The sequence below is a fragment of the Harpia harpyja genome, chromosome Z, assembly GCF_026419915.1.
Source record: "Harpia harpyja isolate bHarHar1 chromosome Z, bHarHar1 primary haplotype, whole genome shotgun sequence".
Lineage (NCBI taxonomy): Eukaryota > Metazoa > Chordata > Aves > Accipitriformes > Accipitridae > Harpia > Harpia harpyja.
Genome location: NC_068969.1, coordinates 93,945,683 through 93,958,847, shown reverse-complemented (window position 1 = coordinate 93,958,847; position 13,165 = coordinate 93,945,683).

Below are 13,165 nucleotides of genomic sequence, written 5' to 3'. Positions count from 1 at the left end.
GGCAGCAGCTGTTACTTTTCTTGCCAACAGTCCACAACTGGTCATCTATGTTAAGACACTACCAGATGAAAGGTATCTGAATTTTTATCCCAGTTTTTATATTTGCGTAATACAGTAATAATATTAGAAATGTTTCTTGTAGAGAAGTAATCATCATATTTTGTACAAGTATGACACAGGGTTTGCAATACCATTATCCCTATTAAGTGAAACTGTGTGAAATATTTTAAGTGTCTAAGACAACTATTTTCATACACAGGTAGAACAGACTGGATGATCACCCTACAGACTTCCCATCAAGAGCTGGGTATCTGTAAAACTCCTTTTAAAAAGCCCCCAATAGTTGTCTCCCTGGAATTCTGACTACTAGCAGTGGATCTGCAACAGGGAGGATAGCAAAAAGATCACCCATAGTAAAATCCTCTGCTGTTTAAACAAAGGGTATATACAAAATCATAACAGAAAAGTAATGAAATTTCCTTTAGGATTTTTCCTCATACACATTTGGCTAAATAATACATTTTCTTGTTCAAAGATTTGAGGTTAGCTGTGGTTTGAGGTCATGCTAAATAAGAAAGAATGTGTGTTAAAAATTTGTTCAAATAACGGTGAGGTAGCAGTTGATACTGCAAAGATGTATACACAACTTCATGTGCAGTAAACAATCTTAGAAAATTAAGCAAACATGTTGATTTATTGACTTCTATAGTTAGAGGTGTGTTGCTTTTTTAAAATATTGCATACATGGGTAGATGGAGAAGACAAATCTCAATCATAATCCCATCCATCACAAAATAATGATAAAGCCAACTTAAATCCAAAGCCATCTGGGCACCAGGTAAATAGTGATTTAAAAACAAAACAAAACAAAAACAAAAAACCAAAACCAACCAACAAACCAACCAACCAAAACAAACAAACCAACCAACCAACCAGTATAAAGAGAGTAATTATTAGCTAGGAAGAATAGGAAAATGGAGATAGCAACACCACCAAAATTGATGGTATATGAAGACTTGTAGAAGCTTTCATTTTTTAAATAGTTCAGCAGCATTTTGATTTAAAGCATATTTGGCAAAACCAATTGCTCTGCATATTTAGTAAGATCAAGGTTTTATATGTGGGAAATGTGTTCTCAAATTGCTTCTTATTTGATTGAGGAGTGGAAATAATTGCAAAAATATGTTGCTTTCAAGACTAGAACCAGGATTTCACCCAAGCTATTTTTTCTCATTACAGTACTGCTGTATTTTAACCAAGCATCATTTTTCACTCTTACCATATTTGCTCTACAAACACAATATGCTTGATTCCTGTCTTGGATACCATGTACTTTAAAAGACAAAAAAACCCCACGAAAACCACAGAGATGGAGAGTGTACAGAAAAGTAGATCTTTTAAGTAATGGGAATCACCAATACAATCTAACCTATATATACAATTTTAAAATTATTTGTCATAAGACTATGCGTTCATATATGCACCAGTATGTATGTTATTGTACTTCAGTCATAACCTGAAGTAGTTAGCTTATGTGATCAGTTCACATATTTTCAGTATGTGTATCGATATACGAAGCATTAAGATTTACTTTTACAATTTTTTTGCTAATTTTAAGTTCCTAATTTCTTCCAAGGTTTCTTTTCCTCTAATATAACTATCTTTGAATGCTTTCTTTTGTGTTACAAATACCTGACTTCTGGTTTTGTTCTTACTTAGATATTTTGGAGGGCCTACTCTAAACTAAATAATTAAGTCACATTTCCAAGGTTAAATATTAACATATTCAAAACATTTTGGGTTACCAAAGATGTTTTAAATGATGACCTGAAGTAGCTAGTGCTACATCAGCATAAGCAGCTTCTAGTATTGCGTTGGCTCTAGGATTTCCTAAACTGCTTTCTGCTCCTCACAGAGTATTTCTATAACCATCTAGTTCTATATCAGCTGGACAAAGAGCTACTTCTAAAAGATGCTGAATAGTAAGATTCCCAATATACTTCTTAGCAACAAACATTCCTTAATTCTGGAAATCTGTTTCAAAAACCAGATTTGTTTTATAATTTTCAGTAGAAAAAAGAAAAACATGAAAAATGTGTATTATCCCTTCAGTCCCATAAATCTGAATAGACATATAAAATATTGTTTATTTTGGCCTTAATTAATACCAACACTTCTAAAGCCACTTAGCTTCCACTCTACATCCATGCTTATGAGTCTAACAATACCAACAAAGCTACAAAATACACCTCTGGAGTTCATTTAAGCAGGGGGAATTCCAGTCTAGCATGTCTTCTTACTACATCTGACATAAATGATTTGCAGATAATGATAGTGGACAGCAGAAGTGATCAAGACCTGCTGTAAGATGATAAACCCAAGATATTCCTGTAAGAGTAATAAATACAGTTCTATCCATCATTGTCCTTAGGAAGAAAGCTTGACTGAACTGCAGGAGATGACTCTGCAAGTGACTGAATTAAGGGAGTTTGTTCTTGTGCAGGGAATCAGTTGTCAAATGCAAAGGATATCTGGGATTTTACTTGTGAGCTTTGAAAAGTTAAAATTACCCTTTTTTTGTTTTGTATTGCCTTTGCAAAGGGGAAGGTAAAAGGATTCAAATCATTGCACTAAATCCTATAAGAAGACTGAGAAGAATTTAGCCAGAACTTGAGAATACATGATAACAGCTGATAACCATGTACATCAAATTAACAGGTTGTAGCTTGTTGCTTAAATCCATTTTGGAACCATCATCACCTATGTGCATTTCCTCTGCAATTTCCTTAACTATTCTCCCAGTTCAATGTGCAAAACAAATTCACCTGTGGTCAGCAAGAGAAACATTTCTGCATTTGAAAGACAATTATGACCAAGGATTGCAATCAACTTCACAGTCAAGCTAACTTTAACAGTCTCAAAGTTTTACTGTAACGTGTGCTAGTTTTTAGCATCTCTTATGAATACCAACAATCTAATTAAAATTGTCTTGTGATCTCCAGAGCCCCCTCAGGAGCAGAGAATATAGTGGATGCCATGCTACTACAGCATGGCAAAGACTGCTTTATAGGAATGTACCTGTGGTTGACTGTAAATGGTATCAGTGCTGCATATCAAATAGCTTACTTAAATTCAAAATTTTGTCAGAAATGTTTTATTCACAGTAGGAACGCACTATGCAACTCAACAGCAATAACCACATAAGGGATTTAAATATAAAGCTCTAGGGATTGGAGTGTTACAGTAGTATTACTAATAAATATCAATAGTAAAGGAAATTCTTATGGATGGTGATCTTTCAGTTAGAAAGTCCCAGCATCCATAAAACAGAATGTTATTGAATGCTGCATTCTTTCACTCTGCTATTGCTTCTAACTGTTGAACAAGTAGCTATGTCAAGGATAAATTAATTCATATTAATCCATATACCATTCATATGCCACATCATTCATATACTACTTCTGACTAATTCTCTAAAGAATTCAGGAAGTAACACACAGGGGGATGTCAAGGGTACTGGTTTTTACTATGAGCTTTCCTAGATCCTGCAGATACATTAATATTTTAGGATTGAACTGGATAAATGACAAGATTCCTAAATGCCATTTTCATAGGTGAGCTTAAAACTAAGTTTGATAAGGTGGTGTCTTTTAACAGTGATCAACTCATGGATGCACTAGAGTAACCTTCCATTAAAAATTAAATTGAAACAATAATAAAAAATAATAGGCCGTATTTGTCTGTGGTCTAAGTTTACTAAAGCCAGTCAAGTTGTATCAGGAAGAAATATGGATCTCATTTCAAGGTAGGAGGGCAAACCCATTCACAAATTCCTGTTAAAAATAAATCTAAACTGTATTTATAAAAGCAGGAGAATCCCATGACTGCAATGTAAACACAGTATAGTTAATTGCATCTAGAATAATACAGAATATAGGACACAGAGCACTTACAGCTTCCCACCCCCTAAATTCAAACTCAGATACGAAGTCAAGATGCAGCTATGGTAAAGCTCTACATCCAGGAACATGGAGATGCTTCCTGGCCCTATATTATTGATGTGATATTATTGAAAAAAAGTTGTTGGCTTTTTAATAAATTTGAACCTAATTCTCATTAGCTGTTTATTTTTTAAATAAATCATTAAGAAAATTACACCCACCTGAAGGTTCTGAGTATACTCACTGATCACTGATTTTATACATAAATCTTTTTCTGGATTTCCCAGAATGTCAGTTCTTTGAAAATTATACTGTAAGGATGAACCAAAGTTTCTCTTTTCTTTGAGAAATTTCTAAAATTAGACTTTTTCCATAATGCATGTTCCATTTATCTTTTTTATTTTATAATTATTGTCATGGCCAACTAGCATCAGATCTACTCCATGGGTATTCTGTGCAAGTCCGACACTTTGTGTCATAAACTGTGATAAGCTCTGCTCCCTCTGCTTTAACTTTTGCAGATATTTCATTAGCTGCTTTGCTATAACTGTATAGTTTAGGTTAATTTGTTTATAGTAGCGAGGGTACTTAGCCTGTTAACCCAATTTTTATAGTATTCCATTTAACTATATTTTTTTTTATTGTGCTGTGACTTCATGGTTCCAAAGTAAGTCTGTCGTATACATTGCAGAGGAAACCTGGAAAACTGCATTTGTTGTACATATTCTTCCAGAATTTCCAACACCAAAATCAAATTCATGGTTTCCTAAATGTAAGTTCAGAAAGTAATTTTTTAAAGTTAATACAAATAACTGTAAATTTTAGCCAAGTGCCGCTTTTATATATCATTTACTATGAGCTAGAGATTGAGGAAACATATACTTCACCTTGTCCTTAAAATAACTTGATAGGGGGACTTAGTCTATCTATCCTTTATAGCAAAAAAACCTAGATCAATTAATTTATTTTTGCAGTTATTCTAGATACACACAATTGTAAAGGACACTTTTGTACATCTATTGCTTTCAATTCACAACTTATCTAAGTTAAAACAATCATAAATCATCCTTATGGGAGCATTTTTTTATGAAGGCTCAAGAAAAAATGTTTACATTTAATGCCCAGCTAGATAGTTGAGGTGAATAAAATATGTCTCAGCTTAGTATGATATTATTTTCTGTATTGAACATGAAATAATATGGAGGAAAGAAAAAAACTATTCTCAGTGGCCTGCAAAAACATTACATAGTACAACAGTAGGCATAAGAAATACTGGGCACTGTAGTCTCAAGTCTGTGTATATTACAGAATCCTACATAAAAGCAGCACTAAGTGGGCTTTTGGTTCAAATCCTGGACCTACTACTGGTGTAGTCCCTGAAAAGGTCCTTCTTTGATGAATTATCCTAGAGGGTTCTGGATGCTAAGATGCTTCTGCAGAGGATTTAACTGCTAAGGACAAAATCCCACATACTTAATAAACTTGAAATAACACTAGCATGAGCAGAAGTACTATTTAATATGAAAGTGACTGTTAGTGTCTACACAGGCAGATTTTTATGAGTACAACTGCTTATGGTACTTTTGTTTGAAAAATATTATCTTTTCATGTTTCAGGCTGTACACATTCCTGTTTTGGAGTACATGTAAAACAAGAGCAGAAAACCAAATTTGATTATAAGGAATTAAATTTACTTCCTAAAAATTAACAAGCCTCTGAGCTTTGCAAAAGAGTAACCAAAAACAGTAAGGACTGAAAAAACACTAGCTGACCTCATCCTTCCACCCAACTAAATCCATGGCTGAAAGGACAGATATGTTTGGAAACACAAAGCAAAACAAACAAAAAAAATCCATAAAGAGAAAGAATCATCTACTTGGTATATTTTTGCTTTTCCTTTTTGACTCATAAGAAGCCTTGTGCTGGCTTAGCAACCTTAAAGGACCTTTGCCTTACTTATATGGGTAGTTGCCAAACAAACTAGCTTGTGTTTCCTAATTTCCTGGGTTAACACACTGCTGTTTTCAGTAGCCAGTTTTGTTGTCTACTAGTTCTGAAACTATTTGTCACCATCTCTTTTAGGAGTCTGAACACTTGCTGCCCACATCAAAAGCAAAGTCTGTTTCAACTGAGTCAATTACTCTGTTTATTAAAGAGTATTTCTTTACAAAAGCATACTTTGAATGGTTTGCCTGTTAATTTCAAAGCAGATTGTAGGCCAAACCAAAAATCTCCCATAGACTTAAGTAGTCTTGGATTTACTTCTCCCCTGAAGTAATGGTCCCATAGTTGCTACAAGTAGCACTTAGATTAGAGATGAGCTGGTTTCTTTTTTTAAAGAAGTTACTGTTGACTGGTGATTTTATACTACAGCCCCATATTTTGGGGATTAGATTTTCCTTTGATTTCTGCCATCTTAGAGGCAAGCTTTCACTCTTCATTCATTCCTGAAGAGGATATTCCACTTGTAGAGAGGAGTTTTGGGGAAGAGCCTGCAGAAGTGCATGCCCTACACCCTCTGTATCCTATGAAGCTGGGCTCTGCAGAGCACAGACATACCATGGTACACCTCTAATAGGGACTGGAAAAGCCACAAAGGTGCTGCCACTATACAAGTCATGTGCTTGTCCTGCTGTGACAAGGGCTATGCTGAGGCTTGCAGAGCACTACTTCAGCCACTGGATCAAAACAATGTCTTTCTACCCATCACATCAAGAATTTAGGCTGTGTTGACAATGCAAAGACCACGGGCTGCATTAAAGGTAAGAACACAAGGTCCTGCCTGAGACAACTTAAAATCAAAAAGCTGCAGATGACCACCCACAGCTGGGAATAAACCAACAAACCACAGGTATTATGAAATTCAACTTACCTTAGATTTATTTACCAAAGACTGCAAATGGGCAGCACATTTAAAATAGGAATCATGTGTTTTCCTTTTTTTTGCTGCACATAAAGCTGATGGCTTTAAGCAGTCTTCCACTAAAAATACTAAGTGGATTCAGGGAATCAAACTTTTTATATCTGTTGCAGGTCTACAAGGAAATAAAACAAAACAAAACCCAGGCCCACCTGACACACTCCTGCTCTTCATCCATACTTGTACCTTCCTTTTTATTGCTGAATTAAAAGCTTTTGTTTGGCATTTCCTCAAAATAACTGAAAATATTTTCAAATAAAACAGATGAACAATGCTTAGAACACTCCATTCTTTTTCAAATGTCAATAGCAGGTGTTCTCTGAATAGAAAGGGAGGGAAAAATAGAAAAAGGCTACAGGCAAAATGTGGACTTGCTCTTTTTCTGTGTCCCTCTGACTTGCATTTTCTCACTCTGACCTTCACTCCTAAATAACTGCTTTCTTACTGCTTTCCATTTCACTTTATTTCATCATTCATAAGCATTCTCTGTTGCTGTTCAGCTTTTTCCACCCTGTTTCTTCCTGTTAGTATATGTTTCTCTTCTTCTCATCCTTCATTTCTTCCCCTTATCTTTAAAAGCTGTACAAATTTCTGCAATATTTGATAGCACTGATACTGCTGTCATTAAATCACCTCCCTAGTCCTCTATTGGGAAGAGCATTTCCAGTAACTGAGTGTTAAGAAATGTTGCTTCCAGCAGTACTGAATTTGAAAGGATGCTGAGTAGTGGCAAATACAGTGGAAGAAAGTTTCTGTCTCATGAATTGACAAACTTCCCTGAAATGACAAAACCTTTCATAAGACTGGGGAAGGCTGCAAAAGCAGAAGTTTTTACCTTCTATAGGAATATTTATAAGTTAATATTTCTTATGAAGCAGACATGATATTTTTGTAATTCCAAAAAGTCACAGAAGAAGAAAGTTGAAAAGGACCTTGAGGAGTCTATAATCCAATTTCCCTCCCAAGGGGGGATTAATAACATGTGTGTAATTTCTGGCAGATTGTCTATTTTCTCAAAAACCTTCAGTTAAAGTCTCCTGTGGAAAACTAATCCAGCCCTTCACTATCCTTAACATTAAAAAGCATTTTAAATCTAACCTGAATACTCTTGTTGAAATCTATTATGTATTTCTATGAGATGCCAGGGGAAAAAAAAATTATTGCTTTCCTTATGCTGTAGCAGTTTGTGTACTTGAGAACTGCTGTTTTCTCTCAGTCATGGACTTTCAATCTCTACAGAGTTCATATTTTCTAGGCCACCTTATAATTTTTTTCTCCCTCCCCCTTCTCTCCAAGTGGTCCACATCTTGCTTGAAGTGCAAAGCACCAGACTGGATAGGTCTTTACCAACTGGTAAAGCCAAGACTCAGTAAATATTAAGTGGAATTATTATTTCATGTATCTTGCAAGCTGTAACACTAATTCTACCTCTTGGTATGATAGGGGTTTTTCTTACTAATAGCTTCACCTTCAAGTCAATGACAAAAATGCCCAGAACCTGTTCTGCAGGGTTTTACCTACTCGTCTTATATTTATTTGTATGGTGGATAACTTCTATCAAAGTGGAGTATCTTACACATTCCCTTACATGATTTCACAACATTTTTAAAGATGGTATCTTTAATTTGTCAGGATCACAATGAATTCTCATCTAAGTTCCAGCAGCTATCCCTTTCACATTCATGCCATCTAATTTAATAAACGTATTCCCAATACTGTCATCTGGGGGATATGGGAAACAGTGAACAAAGCTGGACTCTCAGCGGGCATCTGCTGAACCCCATTTACGTTAACCCCATGTTAAGAGTAACCCATTGATTACAACTTGAGCTGTTGTTCAAACTATTTTGTCCTCCCTTAGCTTTGGCATTCCCCAGGGAGAAGGGGAAGAAATAGTATATAAGCAGATATTAATCCATAGTATATCTATATATTCTATATATATATATGCAGCATATGTTCCATAGGATCCAGTCCCCTGTGGATATTCATGATGAACAAAGGCAGGACGAGGGATCTGGCCCTGTAAGTCTACCATGTAGTGTAGTCTGTGTCTACGTATGAATTTTTACATAATTTTTAAAGCTCATTTGTATAATAAATCCTCCTCTCTCATCATAAATTTTAGCCTATGCAGGGTAAGTTTTGAATTTTACTTATATTTGGAGATCTGACTTACTAACTCCAAAACTATAGTTCCACTTGTCATTTAGAAGAACAGAGCACAAAACTGTTCTTTGACCACACAGAAAAAAACAGATGGGAGTGTGGACAACAGCGAAGTGAGTGAGAAGTGAAATGGGAAAAATAAGGACAAAATACAGAGTAAAAGTGTAACATAAGACTAGAAGAACAAACGATGAAAACAGTCCAGTTAAAAAAACATACAGCATAAACCGTGAAGAAATGAAAGCAAAGAAATAATAAGACAAAGTTAAAAAGAACAGGAAAAAGAAAAGGTAAGAAGGAAAATGCAATCCATGAAACAACACTGAAACCAAGCACTTATTTCTTTGCCTCTATACAATAATTCAGTCCAATATTTTTAGGACAGTAGTCATACATTCTCAAATCTTTAGCTTTTTACTGGCAGTACAACAGCCTCCTGCAGGATTTTAAAAACATATTTCAAGACAAGGATGTGCTATATCTATCCAAATCTCTGCAGGTCCTCCCACATGCTGTGTCCTTTTTTCAATCTAAGTAATTTTCATTAAAACTTAAGCTGCTTTGCTTTTTTTGCCTTTGAAATACAGTGTCAGAAACATTGGTCTTGGTGAATATGTCTCCCTAAAACCTCCCTCTTCAGAATGTTTAATCATTTTTTGACTTTTACAAAGCTATTTTTTTTCACTATCACGCAAAGCCCAAGTAAGAATTATTAGAAAGGGTTCTTCTTCTTTCTGTCATCTGCAAAGCAGAAAGGAGGAGGAAGAATTAGAGGAGATGGAATTTGCCAGCCAGAGCTTTCATTCTGATGTTTCTCAGGTTCCAAGCAATGCAGGTGCCACGACAAGCAGAAGGCCACTTCTCTTATTTATGGATCTCTCCACCACTTCAATAACCAACCAACAAGGTAAAACTGCAAGCCTACAGGAGCAAACCAGCACAACCACACCACAATAAGGATTACCAAACTTTTTGCACAGGCAAAGAGATAAAATTAAAGCAATCTTCAACTCACTACAGTTTGCAGAATCATGCATATAATAAAACAACAAAACTGGAAACCCTTGACAGTATCTTCTGAGAAGCCACCATTCTACCATTCTAAAATACTGGGGGGAGGGAATGTTTTATTTGCTTTCATGTGGATAATCATATGCTTTTTTTTGGTTGACTTTCATATTCCATGTTTCATATTCTTAAATTCCCTAGTTTATTCAGTTCTAGTTTTCCTTAAAACTCTCCCTGCTTTCAGTGAATGTCCTTGGAATAACATCAGGCAGCACCATCATTCTCAATCCTTTTCTAGATTTTTTAAAAGATAATGTAATATTTAAAGGTCAGGTAAGCAAAAAAGGAAGATCCTCATTACTGTCCTTGTATGTCACACACGCACAGCCACATTCTCAGAAGTGCACAGTATTTATCAAGAACAATTACCGGTTTTGTTTGCTTTGTTTTGAGTTGAAAATTGTACCCATGAAATTTTAAAAAAATGTGAATTTTGTAGGTTGGTGAGCTTGCTGAAAGCATGTTGATAACTGGTTAAGGACAAGTAGAACAAAGACACTTGGCAATATATGTTTCTATTAAGAATGGCTAGATTTCAGTGCAGTTACTCAGAGCAGCAAGGCTAAAAAGCTTGTAAGGCAGAATAAGAGCTCAGGTTTCCCTACTGAAATCACTGATCATTTGATTCAACCCACGCTGCATTTTCATGTAAAAATGAACACTTGACATGTACCAAAAGTAAATTAAGTCATTGTTTGTGGTGTGCTGTAACGATACTTACATAGAAACCACATCATTTTCTGTGTGATTTAAGCTTTCATTTAAAGAAAATATGAAAATGTGGTTATTAAAATAATCTTTCAAATGTGAAAATGTATTGAACTGCAGGGTAACAGTCCAGATGATAGCTCTTAAGAGGATATGATCCACTTCCGTTCATTTAAATAAAACATTAATTCCAAAGTGAAGTAATGATAATTTCAAAAATCAATGTTGTATCTCTTCTGACCATTTAATAGAAATGTGCAACAACAGAATAACTGAAATTGAAGTCAGTTTGCTTTGTAGGGCTACAATATCTCTTTCAAATATGTAGCTAGTGAATAGTTATCAGGACAGGCAGAAGAGTGGAGATATAAAGTAGCCAGTAAAAGCTTTTTCAAAAAGGCCACATTCAGATGGCAAACAGAAGAGGATTCAGAGTACTGCTGCCTCCAATGAGTTTACTAATTGTGAGTTGTATTTTCATCTTCTTATAACACAAACAGAATTTTGTCAAACTGACTAAGCCTGAGTGTCCAGTCTGATTTAGTTTCCAGATTTTCATTAGGTCACCAGCTCTGACAGTTATATTTTGATTATTCCTTCTAACAGCATAATTCTTGTGCTGTATTTACATTAGATACAGTGCTGAAGTTTTACTATCCTTGACTTGCTTTTGAAATGTGAAAATATTTGTCCTTTACATGTTATCAGACCTTTGCTTTTTAAAATCTCGAAAGAGAACAGCCAAAATATTATTAAAATAATCTTTCTTTAAAAAATGTATACATGTAGCCTACTAGCAAGATTCCTCTTGTTGGTATAGTTTATCATTCTGTATTCTATTGACTACATTAGAGCTAAAGGTAAATTATTCTTTTGATACTTTCATAATGAGAAACTGATGTTAGCCTTGTTCTTTTCAGAAATAATTATTAATTTCTGCAGTTTGAAGATTTGTTATGCTAATGTTTATTTTTTTTAAGTAGGCATTTGGGTTTTTTCTCATAATAACAGAAGTGCTGATGGTATTAACATTATTTTAGTAATGATATTATGTTTTTTAAAACTTATACAGGTGGAAGCAAAAAATATCTGGTTGTATGGGCCATTTTCTTAGATTTCCTTGTCATTAAATCCTATATTGTGTTGGGCAAACATGGCTAAATTTGAAACAGTTAGTTGTCTAGCTACGTGAGTGCTCCCACAGGTATTTCCATATAAATTCATGTTGGAGTTACATATACATACATACATGTATACAGTAAATACATGTTGTAAAGGAAATAGAGAACATATCCTGGATTATCTGATTTAGAATTTCTTTCACACTCTGATTTAAGGAATACAATAGCTTTTAAGTGCCAAAAATCTCAGTGCAATAATCTCTAGCATTCTCAGGGCATGATTTAAGTGTCACAAACAGTCTTTTGCAACACTTACAGAGAAGGCAAGGAAAGCAGACTAAGCCATTTTGACATTTTTGCTAGCTTAAGCATGTTGTCCCATGCATTCACAACCAGGAGAAACATGCCTGTACTGGGCTGACAGCTACAGACGGACTCACTAATGACTGCATTTTTTTAAAACTTCCAGTGACTGCAAGCAAAATAAGCCTTTTCCTCAGCATCTCCACTGCTAATACACTGCATGGACATTAGTTTCCTAAGTAATCTTGGAAATTGTTGAGATAGATTGACACAACAGAACTTAGAAAAATTCTCCTGTTTTCTTTACAATCTCATCTAATTTATTGCTAGTCTTTGTTGAACTGTGAGTATAAATTTCACAGGACAGAGATGTCTTTGCTTTGAGGGGTATCTACATAAATTATTTTTAGACATTTAAAAAAAAAGACTCCATTACTCTATTTGGGGTCAAAAACTCTGTATTGACTTCTAAACAAACTAAATATAATATTTTTCTGTGTCTTGGTATTAGACTAGCAGACACTAACAATATACTAATGTGCAATCTTTGCTACAAAATGATCTGACTTCGTAAGCCCTGAACTGAGCACAGGCTGAGGAGAAGGGGTACAGGGAGCTGCCACCACCACTGGAGCATCTCTGAAGCCAGGAAGGCTAACACCCTGGATACAGGAAAGACCTATTTATGGAAATCAGACCAGAATAGTGCCTCCTGTGGCACTCCTTTCCTTAACTTCCAATTCTGTAGGAAATGATTAATAAAAAAGAAATGGCCATTGAAGCTGTGATTCTCAAATGCATTATTACATTTTATTTATGAGGGTTAAACAGTTTTACTCCCCAGGAAACCTCATACAAAAATCAAGTACTTTACCTCCAGGCACTATTCTGACCCTGCATTTCCAGGGAATAAATCTGTGCTCTGTTTAAAATGT